We start from the raw sequence: 16,326 nt of genomic DNA, 5'->3' as shown, positions 1-16,326 counted from the left end.
GGTAAATGATAACCGAAGCGGACGACGCTGCAGTGTCCCCTAAAGTTCCCATGCAGCTTTTGCGCGTCGTGCTCGGCGCATCTTTTTATACAAGTCTATTAAGCATAGAAAGACGAACACGGCGCAAGCCTCACAACACCCAGTTGCACATTTCAATGGACCATTTCTGGATACGTGTATGCGCATGCCCAGGCAAGTCTGGCGGCGGCTGCCGTGTTTGTTGTTATGGAAACGTGCTGTAGGCTGTAATGCCAGTTTGCGAAGCTTTTTCTTGCAATGCCTATAATGGGTCAACTGCCGAAACATTAAACGCATTAATGTCGGTGTGTGGTTATTCAGAGCGGAAAAGACTCACCGAATGATGCGGGAGCTTTCCATTCGTGCCGTGGAGCGGATGAAACAAGATGGTTTCGTGTGGATGATGCCGAAGGACTCACGTGTTACGCTCTCCATTCGCAACACCTTTCTCTTTGCCAGTGTTGGCGCATGCGCTTTGAAGCTGCTCGCAGTGCTTCTAATGTGTTGCGTCGAAATGTACGAGCGTCGCCATAATAGTTGGCATGAAATCATGGCATGTTATGAACATGCCTTAATGAAGTTTTCGTGTTTTTTTTCTTTTTTTGTGCATCACGTCTTGTGCGCTTCCACAGGAACAGCCTATACAACTCAAAACAAAATTTATCGTGCTATATCATCGAAAAAGGCCAGCTACGCGCACGCGCTGTTAGTTTGTCATCATTGCTTCGTCGTCTTCTCATCATGTGGTCTCTCGTCGCCAGGAGCGACGCGCACATGGACATGGTCCGTTGGATAATGGCACTTGAAGAAATGGCACCAGCAACAGGGTTGAAACCCGCGATTTCCCATCACAGATGCTACCATGGTGTCCACCCTTTCGTCAACGTAACAAGCCACGCTAGTAAAACGGAGACACGCACTCGCATTCAACATATGATTTCTTACGTGGTTGCCATTCGCTCCCTCATTCACAAGGACGATCACACGCGTGGCAGGCGGCATCATTTTTGCGTAACGTAGTAGTGGATGAGGCTATTAGCACAAAAGGACGAACACATCACAAGCCTAGTGATGTGAAAGTTCCGGAAAATTTCGAACAAAGAAAAAAACAGAAAAGGAAGAGAAAAAAAACGCTTCGTATGTGTGCTCTATTTGAAAAAAAAAATCCAAAAATATATAGACGAGACTGCTACTATTACTTGTAACTTGTATTCATTGGGCGACATTTGAGAAAAGCTTTTGTATAACCGTATAGGGAGCAAGGGCAAAATACCGAGCAATGCAAAAATGGCTAGGAAGCAAGCGAGCTGGTGAGGATGATGCATTATGTAAAAACCCCAAAATTAGGGAATACGAAGGGACAGACACAAATTACGGCACAAATTGTTTATCAGATCCCCATAGCTTGGGGTATCGTTATATTGGCCGTACAAAATGTTGCTTAAATGATCGTTCGAGTGAGTATTCATTAGATGAAGCTTCAAACTCTGAAACTGCCAAACATTTGGAAGAATGCTCAGATTGCTTCCCTGTATGGGATGAAACAATTGTAAAGGCTTCTGAAGTGGACCCTCACAGAAGGCTGTTGAGAGAGACCCTTTTCATAACCTCTTGTCGGAACTGTGCAGGCAACCCATCCGTAATCCTCGGTCCGGCCTTGAACAGACTGCTCGTCCGCCCCAAATGACCTCCTATTTTGTCCTGAAGTGGTTGTTTCTCTTCCCCCTGTTGTGTATATATTTCTTGCATGTCAAGTAAAATTTTCAGCTGCGTTTGAGACTTCGTGTTTGTGTCTGTCCCTTCGTGTTCCTTAGCCTCGGGATTTTTACATTATGTACCGAGTAATATTCTTATACCTCTCATCTGCAGTGACGCTCTACGCAACGAGGTCTCTCTAACTTGGATCCACTGCTATTTGCGGATGAGCTGTTAGCTCGACGATCCTCTAAATTCTTGCTTATATTCATATTTTAATGTTACTTGATGTATGTATTGCATACCGGCGTACAATAGCAAAATAATGACATGAAATGAGGTTTCTGGGTTCATGCGAGCCCCATAATCCGAAATAATATAACAATATCACTTGTGAGGTACTTATTAAAACCATGGCGTAGCAATCTGGGAGCGGGGGTAGTAGATACAATCCGCGACTTGCTCACCATATAGAGATTTGTATGAAGAAACCCGATTTTTTGTATGCGCTCCCCCGTGAGCCGGTTGGATATTTTGATGTGCACGCTTCCGAGCTGTGATCAGAGCTGGTGGACGAAGATGGTTGTCTTAAAATCCCGAGATTTTTCTCTGTCTTTTGAGCGAATGCAAGAAAAAAAAAAGAAGACATATCTTCGTTAATTTTTTTCCGTCTTTATATCTGTATGCAAGCTTTACAACGCCCAGTTGCATACTGCAATTGGATAAGGACCATATAGAGGGACCAGCAGTGGCGTTCAACTCATAACCTTCTGGTCTGAGGTGCTACCAGTACCTCTGCTCGTTAATCAGAGCGTATAGGTTCGAATCCTACAGGGATTCTACCGACAGGGAGGCGTGCTACACGCCACCGGGCTGATATCTCATGCCTTTCGGCGTAATGACACTCTCGCTACGTGCTACACAGCACAGCGAGCGCGTGCTGTGCTGTGTGCACGGGGTGTTGCACGGGGTGTGCTGTGTGTGTGTTGCTACACAGCACAGCGCAGCGTTCTACACATCGTTTTGTTCATTTTACAGCGCGGATATCGTTTCCTCAGCTGCAAATACCAACCGCGACCTGACCAGACTTGCCCGTGTTATAATACAGAAGAAGAAGGGGCATCCTGTTTGGTATGTTCCATTGCTGTTACTCTCTGAATATGCAGGCAGGGACGACTTTTCACACTTGAAGTGCACCTGAACGTCGAGCATTTCGTGCATCGCGTAATAGTAACATCCGTTTAATTTTGCATGTATCGAATTTGGCAGAACACTGCACACGAATGGAATAGTGTCGGCATTACCTAGGCAAAATCTCAATGTGGGTAACGCAACTTTTGTCTGGAGTAAAGAGCTAGCAACATATACATGCGCTGTTATTACTGCATATATGACAGCTATCGCGCTAGTGCAACCCTCACACCTTGGCCTCGCTGTCGAAACCCTTAACTAAACGACGAGCTCAGAAGTAATAAAATGTAGTTCGAAGCCATAAAATTGAGCGAGAAGTGATTGTCATCTGTTGCACATAACCTTATGTATGAAGATACCAAGAAAGACATGACAGCGTTTACAAGGCTGTATTCTTGCGTATTTCAATGAGATCAAGGTACAATAAATTACTTTCCCAGGTGTTAAATATTGAGAGGAGTAAAGCAGCTGCCGAACTTTGCGCGTGTCTGTCCGCATCGGAATGTGTCTTTACAACGTAATACGTCGTCAGTCAAATAGGTGTTTTCTAATCGGTCATCTCTCACGCTATCAGCCACAAAATGGGAAGTGCTACGTCGCCTTGTTCCTTCTGAAGAATGACAGGATTATTCGCGAAACATTTAAAGACATCGTAATGCAATTATCGATTAGCAAAAACATTCGTCGTAAAATGTCGTTCGCACGTTGCTTGAGTACGCCTGACCTGACACTCCCAAAACTGTGGAGGCAGCCTCACAAAAGGGGCTGGCTCACCACTCCGAATCGTCATTGCCTGTAACTCAGTGCGTAGGCGCCGACTGCGGGGGGGGGCACAACTTGAAGGGTCTGAGCCCCCCAACCCGGAACTTTCCCAGGGGAGGGGGGGGTTGCAGGCCAGCTTCGGGAAGATACCCAGCTGACACTCAAGGGATAAGTATAATAAGAATAGCGTGTTCCTTGCGAGTGATCATGACTCCAGCAGGGGCGGATTTAAGGGTCTGTCATGGGGGGGGGGGGGCGGTCTTAAGAAAATTTCGTGCTTGAAGCGCGGTATCGTCCAAGTGATAGGGTTTTTACATAGGGAACACGACCGTATGGGGGGCAGTCGCCCCCCGCCCCCCCCCCTTAAATCCGCCCCTGGGCTCCAGGCACTAAGTGCGACGCGCTACAGGCGTCTAGTGCAAACTATCTATCTAAGGCGTCTTGTGCAAACTGTTGTCACACTTCGATGGTCTCCGACACAAGGACTGCATTACGAGTTCATTCATGATGTGTTGTGCCACCGCCCCATTTGCATTGTTCACATCATTGTGTTGCTATTGTGTTCATATTACTAATTGCGCAGGCCATGGGTAATTCTGAGGAGGGCAGGTGCTTTAGAGGGGAATGTCTCGGCTACAGCGACTACCACTCTAGGACAAGGGGACAGCGTGAGTGGATATTATGTTAATTTATATCATCTCAACGTATTATCTCTCGATGTTAAACGCAAATATTCAGTGGCCATATACATCGTCACCTACAAAGACCTTCAGAAATACAATACCCCAAGAACACGCTGACATCCCTCACCCACCCTAAGGATGTCAATGAGGGACAGCAGTGACATCCTGGGAATATCCCCAAATGATCCTCAATTTGTTAGAAAAGTGTTAGAATGAGACTCCAGAGATGGTCCAAGGGACAACATCTGGGAACAAGACTGGGATACTCTCAGGAGCACTACAGGTTCATGTAAAATCCTCCAGTTAACCTGCTTTCATTTCTCAATTTTAGAATTGAGCAGGCGCTTACAGTGGAAACGGACTCTCTCTCTTGCAGTTTTCAACCTCAGCCACCACCTTGTCATTTTCCGTATCTCATTTTTGATTGTTTTTCGATGACGAACAATGGGTGCCGTGGTATAAAAAGCAAAAAATATAAAAGGTCATGTGCCATTGAGTGTGCGACTAAGACAGCCGAATTTGAAAGTAATATCCAACAGTGTCATTTCCTTGCCATTTCAGATTCGTGTCATCTTTAGAAAAAATCTTCCCGGAAACAACACCGCAAGCGATGTTCGTGTCATTCGCAGATAAAACATATACTATATATTACTTATCTTGCGAGCTCCCGCATGTGCGAGTGTCCTCCTAGCATCTCATTCAAAACCAAGGGTGGGGTAACTAAGTTTAATTCAATTTCATGTATAAGGAACACACCAGTGACGAATTCCTTGGAGTATAAGGGTACAACCAAGGTAACGTCCGTGTTTCCTACATAGCTGATTTAAAACATCCACCGAAAGTCAAGCACGCGCTGTAATATGCCATAACTTTTCTGTATCTTTCACGGAAATGCTTCGTGCAGCATCCCGTCAGGGACCTTGCACGGATGTTCATGGCAACAAGATCACAATGAGAGGTATGGCAAGCTATATTTTATCGCACATTGAACCCAGTTCGTGGAGTATCCGTTGAAATCATTCAATTTGTATTTGTACCACTGTATTTTTTGTATTTTCTCATCGTAGTATTTTTGTAGTCTTTTGTGTAGTATGATCACTGCTGATTTGGTTGAATTTGGTTATGACAAACAAACCGAAACACTAATTAATGGGCGCAGGCATAGAAATGCACATCGCATTATTAAACTAATTTACTTCTCCTACATATGTCCTCCGGCTGGCGGCCGCAGGATGTACGCAAATGACTATCATTGGAAGATCCCATGATGACACTCTTCTGATCTCCTCCGGACATCCCATCACGGACGAGGACACGATGACACTTTGAGGATGTCCTGAGGATCGCGAGTGTTCTTGGGGCACTAACGAATAATGAAACCCGGGACTCGGAAGGGCTAGGTGAAGTTTTAGTGAAGCGAGGCTGAATTAGTGACAACAATAATGCTAAAATAGTTTCATCTTCATTCACAGCCGTGCTCTAAATGTCAGGACTTCCACGGCAGGGATGATTCGGTTTAACTCTCTTTGTTTTCGGAACTGTGAGGCCTGCTCTCCATATCATTACTTTTTCATTGGTGTTCCGAGAGTCATATATTTTCTGTCCTCATGCCGCATTGCGATGCCTGGGGACCAATGTCAGTGTCTCGAAGGCATTAGTGACGACCACTAACATTGATGTGTTCTTCGTTTAATGTTTTTATTCACATACCTCAAATGCTTACGACGGAATTCCATAAGAGGGATGGACAAATACACACAGCATACCTGACAAGAATTATAATGGTTTGCATGCCTTGATGAAATCAACAAGTATATTTCATGATACAACATAATGCGATAAGCCTACCTACCTATCTGCCGTTGCTTACCTGTTACTTCCTGCCTACAACGTGCAAAGGGGGGTTGTACAATAATGAGACGTGCAAAAACAGAAATTGCCTGTTGCTTAAAAGCATGACCCAGACGGGTTGAGATATGATGGAAACGTATAAATATAGAATGAACGTAAGCTGAACCACATTGAAATATTTGATGCGTGTGCACTAAGCTACGAACTTCTCGGGGATCTTTAATGCATGATATTTATTTATCTCTCTCTCTTTTTTCCCTTTCTTTCTTTTTTTTTTTTACAGCGATAGCTGTATAACGGAACGTGTTTGTCAAGGACGTCGCAGCAGCAAATCGGAAAGCACATGAATAGAGCCACGCTGGGTCCTTGCCAAAAAACGGCACCCGTGCGGGGTAATACAAGCGGCGTCACCGCACTCGCTCCGAGATCGAACTGTGTCGTGGCGCTGCGGAGAACGGAGAACTGCCGTGGCGGGGACGCGTCGTCTGCTTTTACCCGCGTATTCCGCATTCAGTGCAGTAGATGGAGCATTGGGGAACCGAACAGAATCTTACCATCGCGGCATAAGTGATGTTCCGGTGTATGTACACAAGAATTGCGGAAAAGAACCATTAACTGCAAACATCGGCCCACGTGTTATCCACACTAGAGAGGTGACAGTGTCGCCCCCTATACGTCAGTTGTGCAGCAAATAACACGCTCTGTGACGGCAACGAGGAGTGCTTACGGCGTCCAAATATAGGGAATGGAGGGCCAGCAGGCCGCTGTAAAACGCTAACGGTATAGCACACAGGAACAACTAACCAGACCATGTCTGCCATTTGATGCTTCAATATTCTTGTCATTTAGTGTCCTGAACAAATGGCAGTCATGTTATTATCTTCTTCTCAGCTATCCTATGTAGCATCATAAAGTAATTTTCTTTTCTCAGTTTTGCTTTATGGGTTTATGTAGACATTTGTTTTGTAATACGCTGAACCATCGCTTACTGGTTCATGTTCCCGGATTAACTATTCGTACATCGGATCTGAAATGAGCAAGGGAATGTGTCTTCTCGCCATTAGATAAAGTGGAGGAATTCGTAAATTGAACTTTAACCGCTTTTATCGTATGCTTGAAATATTTATTTAGCACTAAGGTGTCAGCAGCATCCGAGCTGGACGCAAGCCGCCCTATTGCGCTGCCTTACATGTATCATAGTCAGCGACAGCTGAGTTTAGTACCAAGAGGGCGATGGCCTTCCTACCCGTAGTATTACGTATACCATCATAATGCAAATAAAAGTGCATTGAATAGTTGCCCAACCTACAGGTGGGGGTGCGTGTATGTCAAGTAGAAAGTTTGCCACTCCCTGAATGTACAAGTAATAAGTTCCTGCGTCTACTGTTCATGCCGTGGAAGCCAATTCTATATACACTTTTTTATTGCACTTGGTAATTAAATTCATATATGTCATAGCAGAGCTGCCATGCAAATGTGGGCTCGGGCTGTTTAATCGGAAACATATGAGGCAACAAAAGGCCATCATTCACATTGTGCCTTAAATTATTCATTTCTTTGAAACTGAGAAATGAAAACTGGAACAGCATGCGAGACTCTTAGAAACGGGAGTCATCCTTTCAGGTGTGGAGGCAATCCTGCTCAGCCTCAATGCTTTTGTACTTTCGATATTGCGCCTTAGCAAATTCCAATTATTTTGCACATATGGAGGTAGGAGTAAGCAAGCAGATAAAAGGATCGTCTGCATCGGTGTGTTACACGAATGGAATCGACTGAACTAAGCTGAAACGTCTCAGAAAATTCCATCGCTTTCAGTTATGCTCATTTACGCTAGTATAAGGTATTATATTTATCATCGTTTCACACTGTAAGTCAATGTATGAATTGTGTTAGTAGAGAGGTGTGGAGCAGACGACTGTTGGATTGCAGCTGTTGGAAAGTTCACGTGTCTTGCGTCTTATTTATGCTGTCATATACACACCACAATTGGTACACAAACGTGACGGATATCATGAATAAGCATTGTACGCGCAGAACATTCGTCACACCAGCTGAGCTCGCAACTTCATCAACCTTGGAAGATCATCAATGAATCCCTATCTGCAGGCGGATAGATTATTTCAATATAGCAGGCGTGGTACACATATCACAACATAAAGTCTTCACCGTCTTCTCAATAGACATCACGACACGGCAATCTACACACACTGCTGAGATGAGTACCCAGTTGTGTAGCACCGATACTGATGTTACGGTGTGCTGATATCGCCTATCATCGTACCAGCCGCCCGTCGCTACATGTTTACACTAGCAATCTGTGTCGCAGAAAAGCTGTCGGGGACACGTGGCTATCTCACGGACGACTGTAATTTTCCAAGCCTTTTCGAAGCAGTACGTTGACGTGCTGCCGTTTTCTTTGGCACAGAACGTAAACAAACGCAACGCGGCAGCAATTCCTTGGATGGCAGTACTCTCGCCATCAGCGCCATTCATGCACGTGGGAGAAGATCGGAGCAGCCGCGTTATTGATAGTGTATGTCACGAAGAAATATAACACAACTCATGTCATAAAGAGCACACAGCGTGCACTAAATGTGGGCGGAGCTTGAGAAGAGTGAAAAGTTTAAGATCGAGCCGTAGCTTTCAAGTCTCAATAATCTAATATGGTCTCCCACAATCCACTTCACCCAATCCAAGACAGGGAAGGTGGTGATGGTGAAAGGGCTTGCCGTTGTCGGCCTCACGTATGTGGGCAACGTCACGACTGACGCCCTGGGGAAATGTGCGTCCTGGGCCGACTTCGAGGGGACTGTGCCGACATATGTCTGAAAGTGTCTGAGGAAAACCCAGGAAAAACCCCAGACAGCACAGCTGGCACCGAGATTCGAACCCGGGTACCAAGACAGGGAAAAAATTGAGGGAGGCATGGCAGCGCCCAACAGTAAGAGCTCCTTGAAACAAACCCGTAGTTTGAAATAATTCACACAGCGCTGAGCACAATGGAAATGGAATTGATTGAACCAATGAAAATGCAACGTAATGCATTGCAGACGGCCCGCAGAGGCGCATCAGGGTCCTTCTTGCTTGCCCCGCCTTTCGGGTGTCCTAGAACCATCGACTTGTACTAGTGTTTCACCTGAAGTCCAATCATCTGTAGTCTGAATCAATTTATAGCGAAAGCTTTTGTTTCATACATTTATATTGTAGAGGACGATAGTCCTCTTCTACACTAGTCTCGACCGGTGATGATGGTACGCCACGGAGAGGCGACGAAGGTGGCCTATCTCCATGGCCGCGCCGGTGGAACTGTCGTGCCAGCGCCGTAGCGCGTCGCAGCAGAGGCACCTCTTCATCGTCTTCAACGGACCACCGCATCACTCCCCTCTCATGCGCGGAGCTGCGCTTGCGGTTGAGTGGTTGAGGTTCGCGTCGATACTAAGACGGGAGGAATGACGACGGCACGTGGACGTGGGAAAGCTTGGCATACGGCTTGAGTTCGCGGCAGCAGTCGCGGCGGGATAGCGGGCGTGGACATTCGTTCTACAACGTTGTTGCGGACGGTGGATGTAGTGCGCTGTGCGCCGTACTGCTGCGCCAGTGATCAGCTTGCGTCGTGTCAAGTGGAATCAGGATGAAGGGGGCAGCGTGAGACATTTCTGCGAGCGTCTTCCGGAAAGCGTTGCCGAGCTGACGCATGTGCGGCGTCAGGGCGTAAGGACCGATACCGTTAGTGGAGCGTGTTGCTCATAGAACGATCGCTGGTGATGCCAGAGGGTGCCACCGCGAAGTAGATGAAGGCCTGGAGAAGAGTGCGGGACTACGGCGTACTGCAACCGCTACGGGGCGTTGCAGTCGAAGAGTGCCGTGTCAAAAGAAGCGAGTGTACCCCCTATTACGAGCCCCGCTGGGGAGACGTGCTCGGTGACTCACGATAGGCGGGCCCTAGCGTCATCGTCTGCTGTCTTGAGCAGGTGAGCGGATGTTGCTGCCCGATAATAGCCGTCTTTGGGAAATTTTGGATGGTAGGAATCCGAATTACACCGAACATGGTGGTCGTTGTTCGGGTCACCAAATGTAGAGGACGATGGTCTTTCTCTACACGAGTCCCGACCGGTGATGATGGTATGCCACGGAGAGGCGATGACGGTGGCCGCACCGGTGGAACCGTCGTGCAGCGCCGTAGCGCGTCGCAGCAGAGGCACCTCTTCATCGTCTTCCACAGGCCGCCACAATATTATTGTATTTTATTGTATTATTTGGTTGGAGACCCTCACGCGAGTTGAGTGTATCGTTTTTTTTACGGCGGGCGTCAACTATCCCCCCTACATCCCGGTGTTCCTTATTTGCCCACGGTAACGGTGACAGCCCTAATACTCATGCGGGGAAAATGTAAGATGATCAAAAACTAACAACTTTATTACGAGATCATGACTGTGGAGTTTCACCGCCAGGGGCGATACATTACCCTATTGCTTGTGGTGATGCGGGAAATGAAGTAATGAGCACAATAACGATCGACGACCTATGGTATTCAGAAAGGTGAAGAGAGCCTTGAGGGCAGAGCGTTGGTGGGGTGGATGTGGCCAGGGACCAAGCAATTTTGTGAGAGAGGGGGGCGAGAGCCTAGCTGGTTAAGGGATCGGTAGGGTACACAGTAAATCCTTTTACACCTTTATTTGCTCAAAAAAATCTGTATAATCGGTATTTTATACCATTTTCTATTCCGCGAAGGGTGCAAGAAGAGCATTACTAAAGGTGAAATATCAACATACACCACGTTTTATCCAGTGTCGATCATTAAGGGTGTAAAGTGGGGCGTTGAAACAGGTGTTTACAGTGTAATACACCTTTTTTACACCCTGTTTGAGTTGGGAATATGGTGTTAAAAATTGTGTTTTATTTCGTGAGCGAAAAATTATGCTGGTTTCACAGCTCCGCTCATCAAGTAATCACATTATAGACGATAAACTGAGTTAAAAACACATTATTTGACAGGGGGTGATTTTAGAAATTTAGTTTATATCTTTGACTCGTTGCAAGCGTGGGTGTTAATTGCAAAAACGCATTCCCGCCACCGTTACAAACGTTTCCCGTCCCACCACACGTAAAAGACGTGCTCGAAAAAACTGTGTTTCAGTACATCATCCATCCGACACGCCAATATAGGCTTCTCTTCAAGCCTCGGCACTCACGTTGGTCCCACAGTGTTACTAAGCTAACGAGGCGTGCCTGCGACGCATTGCGCTCCGATTTAGGTTCTACGATGGAACCACGGCCGGAAGTCTGCCGTGTTCACGGTGCTGCTTTCCATAGAAGCAAGAACGTCGAACTGTATGTCTCCTGTATGTCGAACTTGTATGTCCTGCTCCCGCGGGAGCTTCTATTACATTATTTGTGAGGGAATATTTGCTAGCAAGTAATTCTATCTAAGGGTGTTTTTGTTTTTAAACACCCATTATAACAGTGTCCTATTGGGTAGACACTTAAGTAAATGGTGTATTAGAAAACACCCATCATTTGAGTGTAAAGGCAACACCATAAAGATGTGCGCCATGAGACAAGCCACTTACATCAAAAAAGTGAAGAAAAAGGTTTACTGTGTACGGTTCGGCAAGGTTGGTGGTGTGTGCAATGGAGAAGAATGTGCTTTAGAACTTCAACAGCACCGCAGTGGCTGCAGTGGGGAGAGACAACTTGCCTCAAGCAGTAATGGCACTATGCTTTGAGAGCCACATGGAGGCAAATTCGATTATATAATGCGGCATCTTGACGAGATATATGTCGGAGAATACGGAAACCGAGCGCTGGATCAACCCTGCTCAGTATGGCGGGAGGGGGGGGATGTCAGTGGTCCCTTGGCGGGTTGCCAGAGAAGTCATGACGCGTCGAAGAACGGGCCGACGATCTCCCCTCAGCAGTGCAATAGGCGTCCGTCACCGACACGAGAGACTGCTTCTGTTGCGCTGTCGGCATGTTCATTGCCTCCGACACCGCAATGGGCTGGAATCCACCGCAAAACCAGCCTGTGCCATGCTGCGTAGACAAGTCTGTAAGCCATTAACACATTCAAAACAAACGGTGCGGAGGAGCCTCGGATGCCATAGTTTACGGTTGCTTGCAGCGCAGGTGTTGAGTGAGTGAATACGACCCAACCCCGTGGGATAAAGTGAACGATATGCTGCAGAAAGAAAGTATGGCATATAGTTCCGCACTTGTGGATGAGGTTTGATGCGAAAGGCGACGCCCGGTCCGTAATGAAATCGTGAAGCCAGCTGAAGAGTTGACCAGATACTCCAAAAAACCGCAGAGCGTGGAGCACACAAATGTGCTAGATGGTATCATTATGCGCACTTGATGTCCAGGAAAACTGATACAACGATCAGCCGATGAGCACGAGCATGTTGGACTGTAGAGACTAGGTCGAGAACTGCGTCCATGGAGCTTCGGTGGCGGCGAAATCCAGCTATTCCTTGAGGAACACACCTTGTTTTTCGAGCCACCAGTCGAGGCGATGCAAAACCATTCGCTCCATCAGTTTACCATACAGCTTGTCAAACTCACTGGGCGACAGGAGGATAGGGAATGTGGGGGTTTGCCTCGTTTTAGGATAGGAGCAACCAACGCCTCCTTCCAGGTATACGGTACGGATCCCTGTAGCTAAGACGTATTACAAACATGAAGGAGAGCTTGGAGTGACTACTTGTCAAGGTTACGAAGTGCGGCATAAGTGATTTTATCTGGTCCTGGGGACGATCGCATATTCACAAGTTTCAACGCAGCCTTCTGCTCGATTAGAATGAATTGCAGTCTTTAGCCCCCTATGAACGGGTAGCTTTGGTGAAGCTCTGGACAAAACTGCTGTGTACCGCAGTCGTCGAGACAGCCGCAGATGTCGTTAGGACGACGGAGAAATGTGTCGCTGGCGTGATTTCGTCTACTCCTCTAACGATAGCGAATGCCGCGAGAGGATTCTTTTGTGGAGGCGCATCCTTCAGAGCTCGACTTGTCATCCAGATCTTTGTGGCCGTCTCAAACGGTGGAAGGTGTTGACAAAACTTACGCCAACACTTCTGGTCTCGTAGAAGAAGAAGAAACGTACCTTTCAGGCGGCGGTATGATACAATGCCAGGAAGCTGCCCAGTTCGGAAAGCCGTTCTCTCTGCTCGGCAACGTAATGCTCTAAGGATCCAAAACTAGATCCAAAACTAAATTGCATACCAACCAGCGACTTTACATAGGCAGGGAAGAAAACGAGGAAAACGCGGTTTGATAATGCGACCATTGTGTTCAATTGCAGCGCACCTTTCAACCTGGTCTCCAAACTTTATTGCAGATTTCCAATAACCCAATGCCCATTTGCGTGGGTCCATGGTACGAAGACCGACATAGGATAGAGCATAGGGTAGCAGAAACTGGAACAGTAGAGCGATTAGACACCGCAACCATGGTCAAAATAAAATCGTTACTGAGTAGAGTTGGAGATAATGGTGAATAAAGCTGCCTTCCACCAAAAATAATGAAGCATTAGGAAGGAGACATCATAGAACGTGAAAAAACAATGTGCACGTTTCCGGCGATAACGATTCACAAGTAAAGAGAAAACGGCAGAGAGCATTAAACAGTTTAATTTACGAAAAACAAGACTTTCGTGCAGTAGGCTGCACTTCTTCAGGTTTGAGAACCTGTTACAAATAGTCAAGATAGTCAAACAGGTCCTCAAACCTGAGGAAGTGCAGCCTACTGCACGAAAGTCTTGTTTTTCGTAAATTAAAAATTTTAATGCTCTCAACCGTTTTCTCTTTAATTAGGAAGGATACCAGGTTTTCGGGCATTGTTTTTACAATTGCTCGCCTTAATGCTGCTCCTGTCCATGTCGGGAAGCACACATTTGAGCAGTTCTCGTAATGGTAATGGACAGAGCGACCTGGTCTGCAAGTACGTTTTGGTAAACTACAGTGTAAGTAATACGCTAATTAAGAGTGAGGGTGAACACAAGAAGTCAAGAAAATGGCGTCATCTTAATTATTACTCTACGGTTATGGACTTGCAGTATAGCAGCAGCCTCTCCGCGAAAAACTGCACAGAGCAGAAAGGCGCATCGAAAAAAAAAGCAAAAAAAAATAGACACGGAACCGTTATGTACAAGGGTGATTGTATGAAAAAAAAATAATTATCGCTCTTTCTCTGATTTGTCTTCTTTTTTTTTTCACGTTGAAAATGTAAGCAACGGCTGCGATACAGTGTGCAAAGAGACAATTTCAGTGCTCCTGAACGTTGAGATAATCGTTCGTGAAGAACTATGTCCGAAGAACTCGAAACGTCTTTCAAATTTTCGGTGCCCGATTTGTAGAAGCAGCCTACTTATTCTCCTTCTGTGTCAAATGAAGTTTTCAGTGTTTAAATTTACATAAACGGAGAGCCGAATAAAAACACGCCCCCTGTTCGTTGCGCTCTTTATTGATGTTCGGGTATTTTACGATAATTACGGTCATTTCGTTTCAGTCCGGCACTCCTATGTGTCGTCCAAGGTCAATGTGGTCAGCGACTAGATTTCAGCTCGAGTCCCCTGGCCTCGGTGGTCCGTGACCTATGCGAATTTGTTGCACCCAGTTGTGGGGAACCTACCGCATGATGGATTGGTTCGCACCCATATCTACAACACATATATAACTGTACGTACGTGTAGATGGGTAGAAATCCAGCGAACCGGCAGAGATGTGGGAAGGGAATTGCCGTACGTGTGTTTCTTCAGCAAGACATGCTCGGCAGAGGAAATACGGATACTTCTCTTGCTCTGCACCACCTACTTCCGCTTAGTCTTGTTCACACTAAAAAGCCGAGAATCACGGAGGGAGGTAGACCAGGACTATAGAGGGTGTCTGTTTTTAGGCGATACAGATTTTTCATAAAAAACTATAAGGGCTATAGACATGCTGTTTTACACTTCTATCATATCTGGGCCGGCGGACGTTCTTGGCCATATGCTGCTCGACCGTCAAATGACTAATTACGTAAAAATCGTTAATTAACTTTTTAATTATAAAAGCAACGAAGTTGTCCCAATCAGAACATCGTTCCTTTCGGTGACCTGATATCGTAGCCGTTTTCAGAACAAAAATCTGTTCGGTAGATCGTCCGCAAAAAATTCGTGAAGGAACACCAGTTTTTCCTTTATTTTGTTCATTGCGCATCTTCGGAGACCCGTATTTTCTTTGCCCCCAATGTGAGAGGGTGAAAGAGCACACTGTCGTTCCTTGCGTCCTGGTAAAATATTAACAGAAAATGGAACACAAGACAAGGCAGTTTCGATAGCGTCACCCGATACATGTGTTTTTTGTTTTGTTTCCGCAAGTTAAAGCTTATTTTCGACGCATGGGGCGGCGCTGTGGCGGCATCTTCGACGCATGGGGCGGCGCTGTGGCGGCATCTTCGACGCATGAGGCTCCTTCACCATTTCACATTGGGGATGAAGGAAAGACGCGTCTCCGAAGATGCGCAATGAACAAAACAAATGGTGTTCCTTCACGAATTTTTCGCGGACAATCTACCGAGTAGATTTTTTTCTGAAAACGGGTACGATATCTGGTCACCGAAAGGAACAGATTGTCTCATTGCAAGAACTTTGTAGCTTTTATCATTAAAACGCTAATTAAAGATTTTTTGGGTAATTAGTCATGTGACGGTCGAGCAACATATGGCAAAGAACGTCCGCAGGCCCAGAGATGATAGAAGTGAAAACAGCATGTGTATAGCCGTTATAGTTTTTGTGAAAAATATGTATCGCATAAAAAAAGACACCAAGAAAATACACAAAGTAATGCAAGATTGATGTATAGCTATATATATAAATATATATAGACACGTGCACTCCGAAGGGTCAAATGGCCATTTTCTGCAATGGCGGCGCTTGCTTTGATGTCGGAAGACATCAAATACAAACTTGACCATACCGTACAAACTTGACCATATGCTCCACGTACATTTGTGGTGCAGCGATCCCTTGCTGAAACATGTGGTATGTAGTCTTCAATTGACCAATGTTCTATTTTACAGAGATGAACTATACTCAACCGTGCCCAGCTCCGTGGGATTATATGTACGTAAAAGTTGGTGTAAGTACCGGATT

This window comes from Ornithodoros turicata, unplaced genomic scaffold (assembly GCF_037126465.1).
Source record: "Ornithodoros turicata isolate Travis unplaced genomic scaffold, ASM3712646v1 Chromosome37, whole genome shotgun sequence".
Taxonomy (NCBI): Eukaryota; Metazoa; Arthropoda; class Arachnida; order Ixodida; family Argasidae; genus Ornithodoros; species Ornithodoros turicata.
Note: the sequence above shows the minus strand (reverse complement) of the source record.